The 10242-nt window shown below is 40.2% G+C and overlaps 1 long non-coding RNA gene across 1 annotated transcript; it reads left to right on the top strand.

The window, feature by feature from the left end:
- The first annotated feature begins 225 nt into the window (after positions 1–225).
- Positions 226–1386, top strand: LOC112249697. Its single transcript, XR_002953388.2, has 3 exons — positions 226–559; positions 653–839; positions 912–1386. It is a non-coding gene; the product is annotated as an uncharacterized LOC112249697 (long non-coding RNA).
- The last annotated feature ends 8856 nt before the right edge of the window (positions 1387–10242 follow it).

Genomic DNA, 10242 nt, shown 5'->3' with positions numbered 1-10242 from the left:
TGTCACGCCCTGACCGTAGATTGCTTTGTATGTTTCTATTTTTATTTTGGTCAGGGTGTGATGTGGGTGGGTATTCTATGTTGTAGGTCTAGGTTTTCTTTTTCTATGTGTTTGGCCTGGCATGGTTCTCAATCAGGGGCAGCTGTCTATCATTGTCTCTGATTGAGAGCCATACTTAGGTAACCTGTTTTCCCATTTTGAGTTGTGGGTGATTATTTTCTGGTGAGTGTTGGTTGCACCTGTCAGAACTGTTGGTTTATCGGTTTGGTGTTTTTGTTCGTGTATTCATTCTGGATTAAAAGTATTATGGATACGCGCTGCACTTTGGTCCTCCGCTCCTTCCACCAACAAAAATACTTACAATCATTGAATTACTTCAACTTTGTCAACAGAAAAGGTTTCCAATCTTTCAATGTGCAGGTCATCTGTGAGTCACATTTGGCTTTGTTGAATGTAGCGACCAAATGGCCAGGTGGGACACATGATTCACTCATTGTGCAGAACTGTTCAGTCGGCCTTAACCTCCAAGAAGGAGCTGTTGAGGATGGATGGCTTATTGGTAAGTGACTTGTGTATATTTTGCAAGTTTTTTTGTTGCCATGTTAGACCTCTTCTGGGAAACAATATTTAAATGTTGTGTTCATAACTGCAGGAGACCCGGAGCTAGCCATGAAAAACATGGCTGACTCTCCTCACAAACCCCTCAAACCAACGAGGCAAGGTACCACCAAGCCCAGGGACGCACAAGAACAACAGTGGAGTGCACCATAGGCCTGCTGAAAGGGTGTTGGCTGTGCTTGTCTGGGACAGGAGGCACACTGCGATGCAAACTCCGCAAGGTCTACCTCTGAAATGATATTCCTTCAAATGCCATTACGTGAATGTAATACAATGTGTGAATTCCTTTTTAGGTTTGCTACATTGTCAAGGCTTGCAGTGTGCTCCACAATGTTGCAATCAAAAATGACATTGCACTGAATGATCCACCCAGACCCGATGAGCCCATGCCTGACAGGGAGTGTTTCCCACCACCCATAGCTCTGGCACTGAGGACCAGAGTCAATATCATACAAGTTTTAGTTATCTGTTCTTCCAAATATTGCAATTAAAGTAACAAGGAAAACATTTACATTGCACCAGAATTTGTCTCATGTTTGACACAATCAACAACTTTTTTCAATGATTGATTTATCTCAGGCCAATGCATACATCCTCCAGCTGCTGTTTAAGTCCAAGAATCTCTTGTTTCAGGACTGCGCCAGTCAAAACATGCGGTGCAGCTGAAGCGCTCGCCAAAGAGGAAACCTTCTTGTAGGACTGGGGATGGCTAAGGGGTCAGGCAAATCACCCACGTCTAAAGATTTCTTTTTTTTTTCTCCTTTTTTTTCAAGTATTTAGATGTGTCCATGTCTGAATATGTTTGTGAAAATAAAACTTGACTTACTATCAGTTGGTGTGTCTGGTATTCCTTCAGGGACTGGAAGAGGGTCCTCAGTATCACCATCGCAAATGATGCCAGACACTGAGGTCTCTCCAATTATGGTGCCAATGCGCTGGTCCATAGCACACAGTAAAGAGTCACACTGCCCACCTCTTGCACTTATATCCCTTTTGTGGATTATATATTTTTTGCCTTCTCCATGTTGGCGGACATAAATTTGTGAACTTGCAACTTTAAAGGGAAGGTTTGTGACCATAAATGGGTATTTACAGTGGCTCTTTATGTAAATAAAACTTCACATGCACTAGCAGTGTTTTAGAACGTGTCTGATTTATCAAGGTAAAATACTTACAGGTCTGTAAATCAAGTGTACGAGTAATTGATAAATACTGTGGCAGGGAGAGGTGAGAGGAGTGTTTATTGAGGGGAGATATCTTGCAGCCCACTGGCTCCACCCCTGTGCCTGATATGGACTTCCTGCCACAACGAGGCAAGGAGGTGGGTCATTAAAGCCAGGGAGTGCTCAGGGATAAAGGAGGAAGCAGCCTGCACGAAGGGGCAGAGTAGGAGAGAGCTAAGTGCATTATGAAGAGCCGGCAAAGAGCGAGCAATATCTGTGAGATTATCTGTTGTGACCTGGACTGTTGGACTACATCCCTTGTGTACCGGACCGGATTGGCTGAGGAGCCGAGTGTGAGGATTACCCCTGGAAAACAGAATGGACAACGAAAACGGCTTGTGGACTGTGAGGTGATTGGTGAATTCCCTCTTCCCAGTGAACCAAAACCCTGTTTCCGATCGATGCCACGATTCAGAGAGGGCACAGGGCCAGATATGATGGGTATTTTATTTATGTCTAGCAGAGAGTCAATCAGCTCCTTGAAATCCAGTTTCAACTATTCAGAGCTGCCTTTCTTAAATCCCACATGGACTACGATAGAATCATTGTCCATGTCCTGGCATAGTACATTCAGGAGCAGCTTAGTAATGTAATTTACTCAAGCTCTGGGATAGGACATTGTTTTTGCAACAGTCACATTTCTTACCGTGGAGCTGCCCAAAATCACAGCTGGGGGAGAAGGATGAGGAAATCCGCACACTCCAACTCTTCACATGATGGTGCAGGCCTCCGACAGATGGAGAAGCCCTGCTCGATCCATAGCACAGATGGAAGGTTTCCAACGTTGACTTCAAAATCGTAGGGGAAGGAGTATGAGGTAGGCACAGGGGCCGCAGACACAGGTAATCCCAGTAACGAAGGTGCAGGAAGATCAGGCTCCAGGGTGGAGAAACTATTCGTTGTTTGTATCTGCTCCGGGCCTCCCGTTGGGAGTGTAGTCTGTTTTTGTGGCAGGCCACTGTCTTTGGCTACCACGGCTCATGACATGCGACCATCGTTGATCACTATGCTCCTCTTGCTGTGCTCCTTTGACTTCGCTATCAGATGGCGAGGAGAGGCAGGAGATGGCTCCCTTGACGAATGAACTCCGGGCAACACCGGCCAGTCGGATAACAACAAACAACAAGATGGAGACACATCCAACATGCGTGAACATCGTCCAGCGACTTCTGTAGAAAAGGTAAACATTCCACTCTGCCTAATTTCTCATGTAGGCCGGCTACCTGCGTGATCACAAAAGCCACCTCAAACCTATAATCTTCGCAAAGCAAACAATTTCCGCATTTGAACTCTGAGTGATCCAGTTTGTCCCCAAAACAGTAGATACAGCACTGTAACCGATCATTTACCTCTCCAGACAAAGAGGTCTCCATTGGAAAACTTAGTCCCAGATTAGTTATCAGCTTAGCTAGGTTAGCAGCTCTTTCAAGCAGACTTTAACCTGTCAGTTAAGCGGTACAAGAAATAGCGGTCCTAGCTGTTAAAAGCTAACCGTGTTGCGGAATCCATGCAAAAACAAATTTATATTTAACAAATATTAGTTATGTTTTTGAGTTAAAACAACAAACCAAGTGTTTACAGAGTTCAGCTGCACACTCTGCTGACATCAAGAGAATGCAGCAAGGCAAAATGTGCACACAGCGGTACGCGCTAATGTTCCCAAATCCAATTTGCAGGAAAACACTGCCCTAAAATGTACACCACACATGCGAGAGGTGCTTTGGGCAGAGATGGAAATATCAGTTCGGATTTAGAGCTCTAAAGATGCAACAACTATCATGGGTTGCTAATATGACTAAGATTATGCCTTTGGCTGCTACACAATGAAAGAAAGTTGATTTAAAAACCAAAAGAACAGGAGAGAGCATTTGAGGCAGTCTTCATAAAATAATTCCCTCAACATTTCTATGGGGGATTTTGGCTATAGGTGACTTTGAAGCACGTTTAAACCTCTACGGGATTGGTGTCCCTAAACTGGGACAGTTGTTGCTCCTTATGTGACTAGAATGATGTTGTAAACAACAGCCAATTCCCGGGACATAAACCTGTCTTATACGGGTAGAAAGCTTAAATTCTTGTTAATCTATTTGCAGTAGCTATTAGAGCAAAAGAAATGCCATGCTATTTTTTTGGAGGATAGTGCACAACAACAAAATGCTTATCACATCAACTGGTTTGATACATTCACCTCTGAGGGTAAACGATGTACTTACATTCAGTAATCTTGCTCTGATGTCATCCTGAGGGTCCCAGAGATCAAATGTAGCATAGTTTTGTTTGATAAAATCTTTTTTTTAATGCAAATGTAGGAACTGGGTTCAACAGCTTGACCCCACTGCTGTCTCTGGCTTCATATTTGGGCAAACTCCTGGCAGACTTGATACAAAATATTGTGTAGTGAAGTAATTCTTCACTAGATCAGTTTGAAACTTTGTGTACAAACTGCTGCCATCTTGTGGACAACATCTAAATTACACCTAGACTCCTATGTTAATGTATGGCCTTTATCTTGCAAATTTGTCTTTCAAAGCTGATAGAACAAAAAAATAAATAGAAAACGCATGTTTTTTTTGTTTGTATTATGTTTTACCAGATCTAATGTGCTATAGTTTCCTACATTAATTTCAAGAATCATGTTTTAATTTTTTGAGGATTTATCCACTTTTTCTCATCTTGTCTTTTGGTTCCGACTCCTTCGCTCCTGTGCTGTGTGCACCTTCCCATTTACACCAGAGATCTATATAATGGCGAAATAGACATCTCTTCCCTAATAATGGGAGTCATCCCACAAGTAGAAAGGCAGGCAACAAGCTGCATTTTTTTTTACAGAATATTATACTAGCTGTCTAGTCTGTGTTTTATAAATGTTCAATAAGCTATAAAACAAAATTATATAAAGAACTAGCTACTCATTCTTATTCTGAGTAATAAAGTAGGCCACTTGATTTTAAACATGTGAACAAAGTGGTCAGGATAACACATTATTCAAACAGTTGGAGATGGACAGACAAAGCAACTGTTCTACCTTCTTAGCTAGCAAATAGATCCATGTTGGCTAAACTTGAAATATAAGGGTTAGCTGGCTATTCACTAGCACGTGGGCTTGAGAGATTGTTGATGAGACCTGCCTTACTTTTCTATAGCCTAATGCCTGCTACAAGAAGTTAGTCATTATTAGTGAATGTGTATTATGCATGGTTCTGGTAAAACATTTTTTACAAAAATGGGCATTTTCATAGACAGACTTGAAAGCCAGATTAGTGCTTATTGCAAAAAATAAGGTTAAACTGTTTTGATAAACAATTAAATTATTAGTCAGTCTTTGTTGTGGAATGCTTATATTTAGCCTATATATACAAATGTATGTGGACACCGGCTGGATTCGGCTTTTTCAGCCACACCCATTGCTGGCAGATATATAAAATCAAGCACACAGCCATGCAATATCCATAGACAAACCCTTTCCTGTTTCAGCATGACAATGCCCTTGTGCACAAAGTGAGGTTCATATAGAAATGATGTGTCGAGATCGGTCTGGAAGATTTTGACTGGCCTGCACAGGGCCCTGACCTCAACCCCGTCGAACACCTTTGGGATGAATTGGAACGCCAACTGCGAGCCAGGCCTAATCGCCCAACATCAGTGCCTGACCTCACTAATGCTCTTGTGGCTGAATAGAAGCAAGTCCTTGCAGCAATATTCCCATCTAATGGAAAGCCTTCTCAGAAGTGTGGCAGCAAAAGGGGGAACAACTCCATATTAATGCCCATGATTTTGGAATGAGCTGTTTGACGAGCAGGTGTCCACATACTTTGGGTCATGTATTGCTTGACAAGCCCTGAATTCTTTTGATAATTTTGGAATGTTTGAAATGCACTGTATCTGAACTGCACTGTATCTGAATCGGTCAACAAATCTTATTTAGAGAAAACAAAAACGTGTATGTATTTATATCGATCGTGAATCGTCCAGAAGTTTGAACATTTTTAGATATGTTCTTCAGCCATATCGCCGAGCCCTAAGACATGCCTCATAATATGAAGTAGAACATCCAGGTTTCACACAATTAATTAACAGGAAAAATATGTTGATGCTAATGATAGGCCTAACTATCTTCTGGTAGGATTTCCCAAAAAACAATGGAAAGTTAATTAGCTACAAAGTAGCCTATGTTATAAGTTGTACCAATCAGAAAGAAAGGTTCTAAGGAGGAGACGAATCGTTTTGTGAATAACAAAATCATTTGGGAAAGTCACAACAACTGATGAAGTTCTTCAGGCAGTTAAATGTCTACAAAGAAAATCGCCAGGCTTGGATGGATTCCCAGTGAAATTCTATGACCGATTTTCAGAAAAGCTACTCTCAAAGCAATGATCACCACAGCTCTTTTAAAAGGCATCATTCCAGAGAGTCTGAACACTGCAATTATCACATTATTTTAAAAGAAAGATAAGGATCCTTTGCAATGTGTTTCATATCGCCTTGTCTTTATTAAACGTTGACTTTAAATTTATCACAAAGATATTAGTGTGTCGTCTGGAACAAATAATTCAAAAGCTAATTTATATACTTTAAACTGGATTTATCCAGGGCCGTTCATCTTCAGACAATTTACACAGATTATTGAACATTATCTACCTCTCTGGGGATCATACCTCTCCCAAAGTAGCAGTATCTCTTGATGCCGAAAAGGATTTTAATAGTGTAGAATGGGATTATCTTGTACTGGTTCTACGATATTTTAATTTAATGTTCTGTTCATGGGTCAAGACACTGTATAAGTCCTGGTTAACACTAATGGGTGTAGCTCTAGTCTTTTTATCTTATTACGAGGAACAAGACAGGGTTGCCCTTTATCCCTGTATCTATTTGCCCTTGGTTACGAAGCCATTCGCATCGGCCATCCGCCTTTCAACCGATGTTACTGGAATTCAGGTCAGGGCTTAGTCACAGGTGATCTCATTATGCTGATGTTTTTCTGTATTTGTCAGAATCTTTATTTTAACCTCACTCCTCAGGATGCTCAATGTATTTAACTCTATTTCAGGATGCAAAGTGAATTGGTTTAAAACTGACAATGACAATGTCTAAATTCAATGCTGAACCAGTAGAATGTACTTTAATGTACTCATAAGCACATTAAGTATCTTGGGGTGTTGATCCCTTGTAAATGTGATGATGCATATAAAATCAATTATCTCCCTATCATATCTAAAATTGAAAGCGATATTACAAGATGGAATTGATTGCCAACTTCCTTTTTTGAAGAGTGAATATAATTAAAAGGAACATTCTACCCAGACTTAACTATCTTTTACAGACTCTGCCCATTATGGTACTGAAACATTATTATTATTATTATTAATTATTTATACATTTTATTTGGAAAGACAGTACCCTAGGGTTCGAATTAACCTACTATATAAAGCAGGAGGTTTGGGTATACCCCATCCAAAGTGTACTACTGCGCCCAGTGAAGAGCAATTAGACAATGTATGGTGGGGTATAGGCCTGTGTAAAGATGGAAGTCCACCGTGCATTCCCCTAAGAGCTACATTATATAATTTACTTTGGGGCAAAAAAAGGAAAAGTTATTACAAATAATCCTGAGATATGGCATGCAGCCCATAAATTCTTGAAATGGGACCTTCCCTTATCCTATCTGGAAGAACCCATCTCTGCCTTAGATATTTAATCAAATTGTATTGGTCACATACACATGGTTAGCAGATGTTATTGTGAGTGTAGCGAAATGCTTGTGTTTCTAGTTCTGACAAGCCTTGGTATGATAGAGGCATCAAAAGTGCAACATCTCTTTTATGAAGGTAATTTCTTTCATTGAATGAACAAGTTTTTCAAAAAATCGTTAAACGACAAAGTCCCACTTCTCTCTCTCAAGTCACCATCGAGCGATGGGGCGGAAGCACTATCACTGCCCGGCCATCCCGAGTTCATCGGGCCAGTCAATTTCGCAATTCTGCAGTATTTTTGAGCATGTCAAATTCATGATGGTAAATGCCCATTGAAACATATTGTAAATGGACAGTACATTTGCAATAAGATTCAACAATGAAAAACCATCACCAAATGGACATGATGAAATCAACACAACGAGCGATGGAGAAGAACCACTATCACTGCCCGGCCATCCCGAGTTCATCGGACACTCAATTTTGCATTTCTGCAGTATTTCTGAGCATGTCAAATTCATGATGGTAAATGACCATTGAAACATATTGGAACGAGTTACCAGGAGCGAATTTTTGGAAACGGTTTTGAATGCCTTTAGGAGGGTGCAGGGGGTCCACAGCTGGGAAGGGAACACCCCCCAACCATGGTCATTTTGGATGTTTTTCATAAAATTGTTAAACGACAGTCCCACTTCTCCCTCATCATACATGACAAATAGACCTAGGTTGATTCATGGCTTATATTCGCCTACATTAATTTCACATGCACATATCCTTGCTTCAGGTCCTGAGCTACAGGTAGTTAGATTTGGGTATGTCGTTTTGACAAAAATTGAAAAAAGGGGTCTAATCCTTCTAAAATAATTCTGAAGGTGGGAAATAAGATGATGATGTGTGTCGGCTGGAACCACTTAGAAAAAGATAATGAAATAAATTAATTGAAACGTACCACTGTACTTCAACAATCTATTTAATACCAACATTTGAATAATTGTATATCTATTTTGTTTGCTTTTATTATAATTATTGTTTTTGCTTGATTTCTTGTTATTATTGATGTTCATGACTTGTTATGTTTTGTCTGCTCTTTTCTCTTCCATAGGGAACCGATGGGTGGGGTTGTCAGGGAGAGGGAAATTGGGTGAGGGGTTGGGTTAAAAGTGGGTGGGCAAGAAAATACCATTTAGTGTAAGATGAATGACTGTTCATTTGTATATTATGTCATTGTTCAGGAATAATTGTGAACATGTAATAAAAAATATATTTTTTAAATGCCTACCTGGAATCATGATTTTTTTTGCATCAATCCAGTGGCCATTTGTTTTGCACTCCATCTCATGTGCGCTACAAAAACTACAGAACATTTATTAGATTTTTCCCAGACCTCAAAAGTGGTCTCCTGATGTGGTTTAACCATTGCTGTGGACTTAGAACATCTAATTTGGTAGTTGTTTAATTTAGAAAGTGTGACTTTGAGAGTGAAAACCTATTGAGACAATGGCAAGATTTTTTGGGATTTTTTTTTGCCAAATTAGAGTATGCAGTACCCACTTCTCCAGGCACCACTACACCACTGGTAAATGTGTAAGTGAAATGGCACAATTCCAATATCTAATAGGCCTAGCTTACACACATGGGTGATTAGTAATAATGTGTCCACTTTATAGAGCACTTTTATTGCAACACTGGTGATGTGTCAAGGCTATAGCCTAATATTTAAGTTGTAGTAGCCTGTCACAATTGAAATGGTAGGCCCATTCCTAAGGTAGTGGTATGGTAGCCTAAGTAGGATAAATTATTATTCATTGAATTCAGTGCTTTTCATGACAACACGCGCAACAACGTGTCCCATGTTTAGTAGTAACCCCATGGGAGTCACAGATCATCTGACAAAAGAAGCAAGGGATATCATTGAGTTGAATGACTGTTTCTGAAAATAAGTTTCTTGAAAGTGTAGGTTAATGGTAGGTTAATGTATGTGTTTGTTTATGCTGTGAAAAAATATTTTCTATTCACGTACTCCTTCATTTGGTGCAGAGGGTCTTTGAATGGAGATATGGGTCTCTTCTATGTCACCAATGACGCTTGGAAAATCTGTGGGATGAATGAGGCAATTTATTTTATTGTATCATGTTGCCTAGGTTTATAAATTTGAGATGAACAAAGTAGTCAACTGACAGTAAACTGACCGCAGCCTACTGTAGGATTCCTGTAAAGGTCCTCCTTGATGGACAGCTTGATGGCCAGGGAATGCAACAAAGATGCCAAAATATTTAAGATCCTTAAGAGTCTATTGATGCACACGTGCGTCAGTCTAAGTAATAATTTCTCCATCAAAATCCGTCACTTTAAGCCAGATATATTTTTGCATGGGCTGCCTCTCAATCCACCACATCCGCCTATGTCGACCTTCCGCATCCGCGGTGGAAGGTGGTGGAGCTACAGCTGTGTTTGTTAGACCATGAGACACCCCGAAAATTGATGTTCTCACAAAAACATCTGTAGTATCTGAAAGGTTTGGTCTACAAACTAATGGCCACTCTATGGAAAGGGGAATCTGACAAATGACGGTGTTCTCCGTTTTGCTCTATGACTCCCACAATTGTCACAGGACTCGTTTGAAGATAACCCATACAAAAAAAATGGAAGTATGAAGGTAGTTTTGTGCCAATAAAAATAAGGGGTTAAATATGTGTCCAAAAAAACAAAGA

This window comes from Oncorhynchus tshawytscha, linkage group LG04, assembly GCF_018296145.1.
Source record: "Oncorhynchus tshawytscha isolate Ot180627B linkage group LG04, Otsh_v2.0, whole genome shotgun sequence".
NCBI lineage: Eukaryota > Metazoa > Chordata > Actinopteri > Salmoniformes > Salmonidae > Oncorhynchus > Oncorhynchus tshawytscha.
This window is presented reverse-complemented; position numbering and strand designations above follow the sequence as displayed.